Genomic DNA, 11,599 nt, shown 5'->3' with positions numbered 1-11,599 from the left:
AATGGCAGCAGGCTGGTGTGAGTGCTTCTGCACGCACTGCGAGGCGGAGACTCTTTGAGCAAGGGCTGGTTTCAAGGAGGGCAGCAAAGAAGCCACTTCTCTCCAGAAAAAACATCAGGGACCGACTGATATTCTGCAATAGGTACAGGGAGTGGACTGCTGAGGACTGGGGCAAAGTCATTTTCTCTGATGAATCCCCTTTTCGATTGTTTGGGACATCTGGAAAACAGCTTATTCGGAGAAGAAGAGGTGAGCGCTACCACCAGTCTTGTCTCATGCCAACTGTAAAGCCTCCTGAAACCATTCATGTGTGGGGTTGCTTCTCAGCCAAGGGAATCGGCTCACTCACAGTCTTGCCTAAAAACACAGCCATGAATAAAGAATGGTACCAGAATGTCCTCCAAGAGCAACTTCTCCCAATCATCCAAGAGCAGTTTGGCGCCCAACAATGCCTTTTCCAGCATGATGGAGCACCTTGCCATAAAGCAAAGGTGATAACTAAATGGCTCATGGAACAAAACATAGAGATTTTGGGTCCATGGCCTGGAAACTCCCCAGATCTTAATCCCATTGAGAACTTGTGGTCAATCATCAAGAGACGGGTGGACAAACAGAAGCCAACAAATTTTGGCAAAATGCAAGCATTGATTATGCAAGAATGGACTGCTATCAGTCAGGATTTGGTCCAAAAGTTGATTGAGAGCATGCCAGGGAGAATTACAGAGGTCTTGAAGAAGAAGGGGCAACACTGCAAATATTGACTTGCTGCATTAACACATTCTAATTGTCAATATAACCTATTGATACTCATAATATGATTGCAATTATATTTCTGTATGTGATATAAACATCAGACAAACACTAATAAAAACCAGAGGCCAGCAGATCATGTGAAAATATAATTTTGGTGTCATTCTCAAAACTTTTGGCCATGACTGTATTACCGGTAGGTCTAATGACTACTTTCACACCTGGATTTGGGGATCCTCTGCCATTCTTCCTTGCAGATCCTCTCCAGTTCCGTCAGGTTGGATGGTGAACGTTGGTGGACATCTCCAGAGATGGTAAATTGGGTTTAGGTCAGGGCTCTGGCTGGGCCAGTCAAAAATGATCACAGAGTTGTTCTGAAGCCACTCCTTTGTTATCTTAGCTGGGTCATTGTCTTGTTGGAAGGTGAACCTTCGGCCATGTCTGAGGTCCAGAGCACTCTGAAAGAGGTTTTCATCCAAGATATCTCTGTACTTGGCCGCATTCATGTTTCCTTCAATTGCAACCAGTCGTCCTGTCCCTGCAGCTGAAAAACACCCCCATAGCATGATGCTGCCACCACGTTTCACTGTTGGGATTATATTGGGCAGGTGGTGAGCAGTGCCTGGTTTTCTCCACACATACCGCTTAGAACTTTTTGGTGATAATTCTATCTTCGTCTCATTAGACCAGAGAATCTTATTTCTCATAGTCTGGGAGTCCTTCATGTGTTTTTGAGCAAACTATATGAGGGCTTTCATATGTCTTGCACTGAGGAGAGGCTTCAATCAAGCCACTCTGCCATAAAGACCTGACTGGTGGAGGGCTGCCGTGATAGTTGACTTTGTGGAACTTTCTCCCATCTCCCTACTGCATCTCTGGAGCTCAGCCACAGTGATCTTGGGGTTCTTCTTTACATCTCTCACCAAGGCTCTTCTCCCCCGATTGCTCAGTTTGGCTGGATGACCAGGTCATGAAGACTTCTGGTGGTCCCAAACTTCTTCCATTTAAAAATTATGGAAGCCACTGTGCTCTTAGGAACCTTGAGTAATGCAGAAATTCTGTAACCTTGGCCAAATCTGTGCCTTGCCACAATTCTATCTCTGAGCTCCTTGGGCAGTTCAAATGAGAATCAGGAGCTCAAAAGGGTCTGACATGCACTGTGATCTGTGAGGTCATATATAGACAGCTGGACTCTAGTGAAGGAGTAGAACTATCTGAAGGAGGATCACAAGGAAATGGACAGCATGTGACTTAAATATGAGTGTCTGAGCAAAGGGTCTGAATACTTATGACTGTGATATTTCAGTTTTTCTTTAATAAATTTGCAAAAATTTCTACATTTCTGTGTTTTTTTTCAGTCAAGATGGGGTGCAGAGTGTACTTTAATGAGAAAAATAATGAACTTACCAAATGGCTGCAATGAAACAAAAAGTGAAAAATGTAAAGGGGTCTGAATACTTTTTGAACCCACTGTATACAGGACAGGAGAAGTGGTACTGTGCGGTGTGTGTGTATATACACAGGACAGGACAAGTGGTACTGTGCTTTGTGTGTGTATATATATATATATATATATATATATATTTATATATATATATATATATATATATATGTATATGTATGTATGTATGTATATATTTATATATATATATATATATATATATATATATTATATATATATATATAATATATATACTACCGTTCAAAAGTTTGGGGTCATTTAGAAATTTCATTATTTTTGAAAGAAAAGCTCATTTTTTTTCGATGAAGCTAATAACATTATATGAATCAGAAATACACTCTATACATGATTAATGTGGTAAATGACTATTCTAGCTGCAAAAGTCTTGTTTTTATTGCAATATCTACATAGGTGTATAGAGGCCCATTTCCAACAATCACCACTCAAGTGTTTTAATGGTACATTGTGTTTGCTAACTGTGTAAGAAGGCTAATGGATGTTTAGAAAACCCTAGAAAACCCTTGCACAAGTATGTTAGCCCAGCTGAAAACGGTTTGGCTGATTTGAGAAGCTATAAAATTGACCTTCCTTTGAGCAAGTTGAGAATCTGGAGCATTACATTTATTTGTTCTATGACTCTCTCAAAATGGCCAGAAAAAGAGAACTTTCATGTGAAACTCGACAGTCTATTCTTGTTCTTAGAAATGAAGGCTATTCCATGCGAGAAGTTGCCAAGAAACTGAAGATTTCCTACAACGGTGTTTACTACTCCCTTCAGAGGAGAGCACAAACAGGCTCTAACCAGAGTAGAAAGAGAAGTGGGAGGCCCCACTGCACAACTGAGCAACAAGACAAGTACATTAGAGTCTCTAGTTTGAGAAATCGACGCCTCACAGCTCCTCAACTGGCAGCTTCATTAAATAGTACACACAAAACGCCAGTGTCAACGTCTACAGTGAAGAGGCGACTCCGGGATGATGGCCTTCAGGGCAAAGTGGCAAAGAAAAAGCCATATCTGAGACTGGCTAATAAAAGGAAAAGATTAATATGGGAAAAAGAACACAGACATTGGACAGAGGAAGATTGGAAAAAAGTTTTATGGACAGACGAATCAAAGTTTGAGGTGTTTGGATCACACGGAAGAACATTTGTGAGACGCAGAACAACTGAAAAGATGCTGGTAGAGTGCCTAACGCCATCTGTCAAGCATGGTGGAGGTAATGTGATGGTCTGGGGTTGCTTTGGTGCTGGTAAAGTGGGAGATTTGTACAAGGTAAATGGAATTTTGAGTAAGGAAGGCTATCACTCCATTTGCAACGCCATGCCATACCCTGTGGACAGGGCTTGATTGGAGCCTATTTCATCCTACAACCGGACAATGACCCAAAGCACACCTCCAAATTATGCATGAACTATTTAGGGAAGAAGCAGGCAGCTGGTATTCTATCTGTAATGGAGTGGCCAGCGCAGTCACCAGATCTCAACCCCATTGAGCTGTTGTGGGAGCAGCTTGACCATATGGTGCACAAAAAGTGCCTATCAAGCCAATCCAACTTGTGTGAGGGGCTTCAGGAAGCATGGGGGAAATTTCTCAAGATTACCTCAGCAAATTAACAGCTAGAATGCCAAAGGTCTGCAATGCTGTAATTGCTGCAAAGGGAGCATTCTTTGACGAAAGCAAAGTTTGAAGCAGAAATTATTCTTTCAAATAAAAATCATTATTTCTAATCTTGTCAATGTCTGGACTATATTTTCTATTCATTTTGCAACTCATTTGATAAATATAAGTATGAGTTTTCATGGAAAACACAAAATTGTCTGGGTGACCCCAGACTTTTGAACGGTAGTGTGTATGTATGTATGTACACAGGACAAGTGGTACTGTGCGGAGTGTATGTATACAGGACAGGAGGAGTGGTACTGTACAGTGTGTGTATATAGACAGGACAGGACAAGTGGTACTGTGCGGTGTGTGTATATATACAGGACAGGACAAGTGGTACTGTGTGGTGTGTATATATACAGAACATGTGCAGCACTAAATCAAAGGAATCTGTCACCCCTTGGGAAGTTTTTAAGCTATTAATACGATCATACAAGTGATAGGACTATTATCAGCATTCTACCTGTATGCTCATATCTGTGGTCTTGTTGTGGAGAAATCATCTTTTATTTCTTTATGGTAATGATTTCTTCCAGGTTCAGGGGCGCACGGTGCCTGGAAGAAAACTCTGCCTCCGGTTTTCATTTGCGTACCATCCCTCTCCCATCAGCGTCACGGGGTCCTGTGATGTGTATTGGTGGCCCAGGAATCCCGCCCCTGCAATAGTGTGATTATACGCACCTTTTCTGTCATTCAATGGGCAGAGTACAGGTCACAGGGTCCTGTGACGCTAATGGGAGAGGTGACACGCAAATGAAGACACCGGAGGCAGAGTTTTCTTCCAGGCATCACACCCCGCAGAGCCTGGAAGAAATCATTACAATAAAGAAATAAGATGATTTCTCCACAACAAGACCGCAGATATGAGGCATACAGGTAGGACTATTATAACCATTCTATCACCTGTATGCCCGTATTAATAGCTAAAAAACGTCCCAGGGGGTGACAGATTCCATTTAAGAAGTGGACTCTTTATTAGCCCATGTAACAACATTTCAGTTCCATAGCAGAGAAATGTTCTGTTGTGGATCCGAAACATTGCCACATGGGCTAATATATATATATACTAGATGGTGGCCCGATTCTAATGCATCGGGTATTCTAGAATATGCATGCGGCTGACCGGGCGCGACTAAGCAGCGAAGCAGTGTTTAAATGGGTTGTGCACTACTTTTAATTAACTTTACAATGTATCCCCTCGGTGCCCCTAATGAATTTTACGTCATGCTGTCAATCCTGCTTGTGACAACATCGCTGACGACGCACAGCCAGCACGTAATTCTCCCGCCTGCAGCCGGATCTTTCTTCCGTTTACATCGCGACTATTTGCGGCTGCAGCCAGGGGTCTGCTGTTCCGCGCACCACAGTGAATGACGGGCTGTGGCCGGGGTTATCCCACATCGTGTCACATCCAGCATCCACAGCGCGGTCTGTCAATGTGGTTTGTATGGCTCCATCATTCCTCTAATCTTGGTTTGTATGGCTGACTTATTTTGGATTGTACGCCTTCCTTATCTTAGCTTGTATGGCCCCCTTATCCTGGTTTTGTATGACCTACTCATTCTCCCATCTCCACAGCACAGTTAAATAACTAAACCCTAATCCTCCCCTTGTTTCCTTTCTCTGCTCCAGCGCTGTGTGTCCTGTTTTCAGCAGCTCCTCGCAGGATGTGAGGCACAGCACGCGCTCTCAGATACTGCTGTGATTAGCTGCTGTCTGTAGATTCGCTGCTTTCCACGCCAGGACTAAGTGCGTGGAGAGGCACAAATCTGCATTCACTATAGTAGCACATGCTGCAGATGCGGCTATGAAGATTTAAGAATAATACTATGAATACACAAAATAATACTTTATTATGAACTATTACTGGTTATAGAACTTAATACAACTGAACAAAATTATTAAACAAATGATCAAAATATATAAACTATTCCATGAATATGTAACAATATTTTACAATAAATCATCGGACAAAAGAAGTACGACCCTAGAATCTATTTCTTAACAATATCAACCTAAAATATTTTTGTACACAGCATTTTTGGTGAATACTTTTGGACTATCTGTAAGCAACTTTCCTTGTAAATGGGTATCCAAAACTTGCACCTTGACATTGGATCTCATTTTAACTCTTGAAAATGCAACATAGAGTTGTCCATGACCAAAAACGGGCTCCGGTAAATATATGCCAACACGGTGTAGAGTTTGACCTTGTGACTTGTTTATTGTCATGGCAAATGCTGGTTTTACTGGAAACTGTTGACGTTGAAGCCTAAATGGAAGACCGGTGTCTGAAGGACATAAATCAATGCGTGGAATGAACACTTCGTCTCCTTTTGCAGATCCAGTGATCACTGTTGCTTGAATTATGTGGGAATGGAGTCCAGTAACAATAAGGCGAGTTCCATTACATAGACCATTTCTTGTATTTAGATTCCGCAGCAACATTACGATTGCTCCAACTTTAAGTTGTAGTCTGTGGGATGGCATTCCTGATGGCGTAACACTATTTAAAAATTCAACTGGATAATGCTCTCGTTCATCTTCATTGTCAACATCCACTGAATCATCACTTTTGTACAATTTATACTCTCCAGGCATTCTATCCATCACACGCGAATTTAGCAGAGCTACGTCATCGTTCTTGGGACAGAGAATTGCATAGGAAGAGGCCCTCTGCTTTGGTCGTTCACATCTATTTCAACGCGTTGTCCAAAAGCATCACTTACGATGCAGTCAGTGCACACCATGTCGTCTGGTATTTCAATAATGTCTTCTCCAAGGTTATATTCATTGCTAAGTTCACCATTACCAAGTTTAAGAAGCCAGTTGCTGTACTCTGGGTCAGAAGATCGCATGTTGTTAATTAGTTGGAGTTTATTAAACTCTTTCCAAAGGTCTGACATTTTTAAGGTTGACTCGATAATATTTGTTCTTGTTCCATTTGGTACAACTGGAAGGCATTGCCTAAAATCTCCGCCAAGGACAAAAACTTTACCTCCAAAAGGAATTTCATTTTTTTCTGCAATATTTGTAGTCATAACTTCACGCAGAAGTCTGTCAATTAAGCTCAAAGCATATTTGGGCGCCATGGTGCACTCATCAAGTATCAAAAGATTTGCACTGTTTAACTGCTTTCCTGCAAATGTGTCTTGTTTGATTCTGGAAACGGAGATTTCATTGACTGGAACTGGTATCTCAAAGAGTGAATGCATAGTGTGACCTCCTCTTAAAAGGTTTGCTGCAATACCTGTTGTAGCCGATGGCAATACGACTTTTCACAACCCTCTAACGTGATGCATTAAAAATTCCGAGAGGTATGTTTTACCGTTGCCTCCAAGACCGTCAATAAAGAAACATTTTGGCGTTGGATCAGCTTGGTTTTCTACAGCGCTCACAATAGTGTCATATGCAATCCGTTGTTGTTGATTTAAGGAGTTTTTCTTCTCTGTTGCCAACAATAATTCATAAGCTTCGTCATACTCTTGAATTTGTGCAACTTGACTTGCAGGCTGTGGCAAATTAAAGTCTGAAAACGTTTTTCCATGCAGTAGTAGGACATATTGGACATCTTGCATGGCATAAGATTCGCAATTTTGACAATTTCCACTTTTGTTGTGAAGACGTAATCTTCAATTATATGTTCTTTGAAATTTGTCCAAAGTTGAGCCGGATTTGTAGGCGGTCCAAAGACACAAATGTAGGCAAACAATTCACGAAGTTTCTTAGACATATGTAGGGTAACTGCGTCTTCTAAAGTAAGTGTCCACATAGTATCATCCAATAGAAGTCCTAAAGCCAAAGCTGCAGCTTTAAATGTATCGTGCAATACTCCATTAACTGTTTTCAAATCTTCGTAACTTCTAGCTCCTTTGACATGCAGTAGTAACAGCCGAAGGCAATATCTTTCTTGATCCTTGACACTAACTGTATACATGCGTCCAATTATTCTGCAAAGTCCTCGTTGTCTTGGCTTCCAAGTTTTATTCCAAACGTAATGCTCTGGAATCTCTCGATACAAATACTGCCTTGCATTTTCGTCACGTTGGTTCAGCAAAAAACATTCCATTAATGTTGACGTTGTGCTTAAATTTTTTGAGACATCTTCGACTTGAGCATTTTCAAAGAAATAAAGCTGCTGTTGATTTGGTAAATGAATAGCTAAACGTATGATGGCATGGGACTGTGAATGCATTGGAAATGCAAATATTCTCCAAGCAGCTTCTGGAGCACTGACATATCTTGAGTCAACAAACCGTGATGATTTATCGTGATTGACTGTTTTTTGTTGTAATTCGACGTTAGCTTTGTCATGCCGCTTGTAGATGTACTTGAAAAGATATTTAACACTTTTTATTGAAGCGCAGATTTCAACGTTGATGTGACAGTTGTAGCGTTTTAATAAGTACGGGTTGTATGGAACTATCCATGAGTTATTTATAATCTTTTTGTTGTGTACAATGTTAGCAATCAGTTGTCTCCGGTAGGATGGGTAGCCGTTCAAATCTTTAACAGTGTGCTGTTTCAACTGCTTTGGAAACCCTTTTGTACACTTTCCGTTTTCCATGCATGGACTTTTTGGATTTGCTACACCGCATGGGCCATGAACCATATTACAGATTACAATATTATACAATTCAGGATACTTTTCATGGTTAGGAATTTCAGCCCACACTATGTTGTCAATTTCGTCCTCCGTGCGAAACTTGGAATCCACGACTAAAATAATTAGTACATGCGCATGTGGGAGACCTCGTTTCTGAAACTCTATGACGTGTACCATTGCTACGACTGTTCCAAAAAGCCCATTTTTGATGTCTTTAAAAAGGTTGCTAAGTTTTAGTCGAAATACGCGTGCAGCTAAGTCCGGCCTGTGTTCAACTTGCTGCCAGGGTTGTAGATTTTCGGTAATTTCCGGCCATTTAGGATTACAGGTCATTGTTAAAAAAATGTCAGGTCTTCCATACTTTGTTACTATTGCCATTGCATCTTGATAACGCTGTTGCATGTTGCTGGGGCTACCTTCAAAGGACGACGGGAGAATTACTGTTTTTCCAATTGAAATTCCTTTTTGAATGGATTGTTTTTGCAAATGTTCTTGAAGAACGCAGTAGTCTTCAACTTTAAGTTGTTTTTGGTTCATTCGTATGAAATTGAGCCGATTAGCTTCAATTTTAACGTATGCGTCCACTAAGTACTGTTGTGTCAGTTTCCCACCGTTTAAAATAGGATTGAAGTAATTTCGCACAGACAGAAGAAAACTGTAGTACTGTAGTTGTGTAATTCTTCTTGAAGTTCCTTGCTGGTGTAGGTTTTCATGCCATCCTTGATCACCGCTTGGAAAGAATAGCGGATACAGAAGAGCATCAAGGTTGCTGTGCAAAATGCTAATAAGTTGTGTTTTAGGAACAAAAGGGTTGTTTTTGTCTGGCATAAGATGGACTAATATATCTCTTTGAAAATGAGGCTCTCCATCATCGTTTTGAAAAACAACTGCGACCTTACTTACACGTGGTTTGTTGTAACATCGGTGATCTTGTTGACGTTCTTGTTTAATGGCCATGATAATAGAAGGCATTTCCGTCCCATTTTGTATAGCTCTCTGTTCCTCCTCAGCTTCAACGTCTTTTAGCATGCGATATGCAGCAGCAAATGGGCTGATTGTTTGTAAATGTATGGCAATTAGGTTCATCAGTTCTGCATTACACTTTTCATTTTCTTTTTGGTTCATCCTTTGTTCTGTAGCCTCATTTGGATCAAAGATGTATAATTGTGCAAATGTTGGTGGTTGTCCTAGTTCTGGGTGAAGTGTTCCAGTGCGGTGGTAGATCTGGCCATGAATTTTAAAACAATACGGTCCGAATCCAGGGGGCGGTGCAATGTTGGCACCAAATGAAGCAAACGCATGAGAACTGTTGATACTTCTGATATTTTCCATAAAATTTCTACTGTGTTCAAGCGTTCCTTTCATCAACTGCTCAAACAGATCTGAGTTGTGACATCTTGGTAGCATCACTTTTCCTTTTTGGCAGCATTGAGTAAACTGATTGTCAGATGTTTTTTCCTCGATGAAATTCAGAGAGTCGCATTTTGAACAAACTGCATTCATCTTCCCACAGTAGTGTTGAATAATTATAGTTTCATTGTCTGTTACATAACGTGCAAGTTGTTGAATGTTCTGCTGGGTTTGCCTTAGCTGGTAGAGCATTCGTTTTTGATAAATTTGTCGATCGTGTTGTTCTCGGTTTGTCCTGGATTCTGGAGATTCATTCAGCCGACATTGTCTATGGGATTCTGCATCGTGTTCGTGTCTAGCCGCAGTGTGTTGCGGTGTTTCCCGTTCCCGACGTTGTCTGTGAGATTCCGCATCCTGGGCTTGTCTGGCGGCAGTGTGTTGTGGTGTCTCCTGTTTCCGACGTGGTCTGTGAGATTCCGCATCCTGGGCTTGTCTGTCGACAGTGTGTTGTGGTGTCTCTTGTTCCTGGCGTTTTTGGTGAGATTCCGCATCCTAGGCTTGTCTGGTGGCAGTATGTTGTGGTGTCTGTTGCTCTCGACGTTGTCGTTTTCTTACTGCTTCTGCTGCTTTTCTGTATTCCTCCGTGGCGTATTTTCGCTTACGACCCATTATAAAACAGGAAGCGTAAAGAAGTATCTCTTCAGCGCACTGTCACTGGCAGAACGTGTTCAATAAACCTGACTGAAGTTCCTCGCACAGTGTGACTGAAGTCCCTCGCACAGTGTGACTGAAGTCCCTCGCACAGTGTGACTGAAGTCCCTCGCACAGTGTGACTGAGAAAACCTGCTCAGTACGTCATGAGCAGTTTGTGAGTCACATGACCACATGGGCGGAGTTAGCCCTGCTAGCTCCCGAAGGTGCCGTAGCAATTTGAAATGTTGTGGTAATTGGCCGGAGAGCTTGTTTAAATTTGGCGCGAAAATCTGTGATTGGTCGCGGGCGGCGTCCGCGACCAATCATAGAAGCGGGTTTTAAATCTTGCGCGCCGTGTTACTAAGGAGCGGACATCGTGTTTGAATTTACCGTTAAAATCTCTGATTGGTTGCGGCAGGAGGGCGCGACCAATCAGCGAATTGTAATAGTGAGGACCGGGGTGGGGCTGCCTGTGCGGCTACTTCCGCTCCGAGAAGCCGGTAGATGAGCGACTGCTCACAGCAGAAGTATCCCGACCCGCAGCGCCGCTCCCCGGTCCTCCCTTGACACGCTAGCCGCTGATCTCCCGACAGTAGCCGCATGGTGTTACTAAGGACCGGACATTTGTGTTCAAAATAGCTGATTGTTCGCGGGCACTGCCCGCGACCAATCACCGATTTGGGCGCCAAATTTAAATAGCGGGCGCGACCAATCACCGATCTTGGCGCCACATTTAAACACCATTATGCTGATGGGTCGCGGGCAGCGCCCGCGACCAATCACCGACTTGGGCGCCACATTTAAATAGCGGCAGCGACCAATCAGCACAGCGGTGTTTAAATGTGTCTGCAAGATCGGTGATTGGTCGCGGCCGCTATTTAAATGTGGCGCCCAAATCGGTGATTGGTCGCGGGAAGCGTCCGCGACCCAATCAGCACAGCAGTGTTTAAATATGGCGCCCAAATCGGTGATTGGTCGCGGGCAGCGTCCGTGACCAATCAGCACAGCGGTGTTTAACTTTTGCGGCAACATCAGTGATTGGTCGCGGCCGAAGACCGCGACCAATCATCGAATA

This window comes from Phyllobates terribilis, unplaced genomic scaffold (assembly GCF_046119375.1).
Source record: "Phyllobates terribilis strain yellow unplaced genomic scaffold, ASM4611937v1 Scaffold_124__1_contigs__length_5142088, whole genome shotgun sequence".
NCBI lineage: Eukaryota > Metazoa > Chordata > Amphibia > Anura > Dendrobatidae > Phyllobates > Phyllobates terribilis.
Note: the sequence above shows the minus strand (reverse complement) of the source record.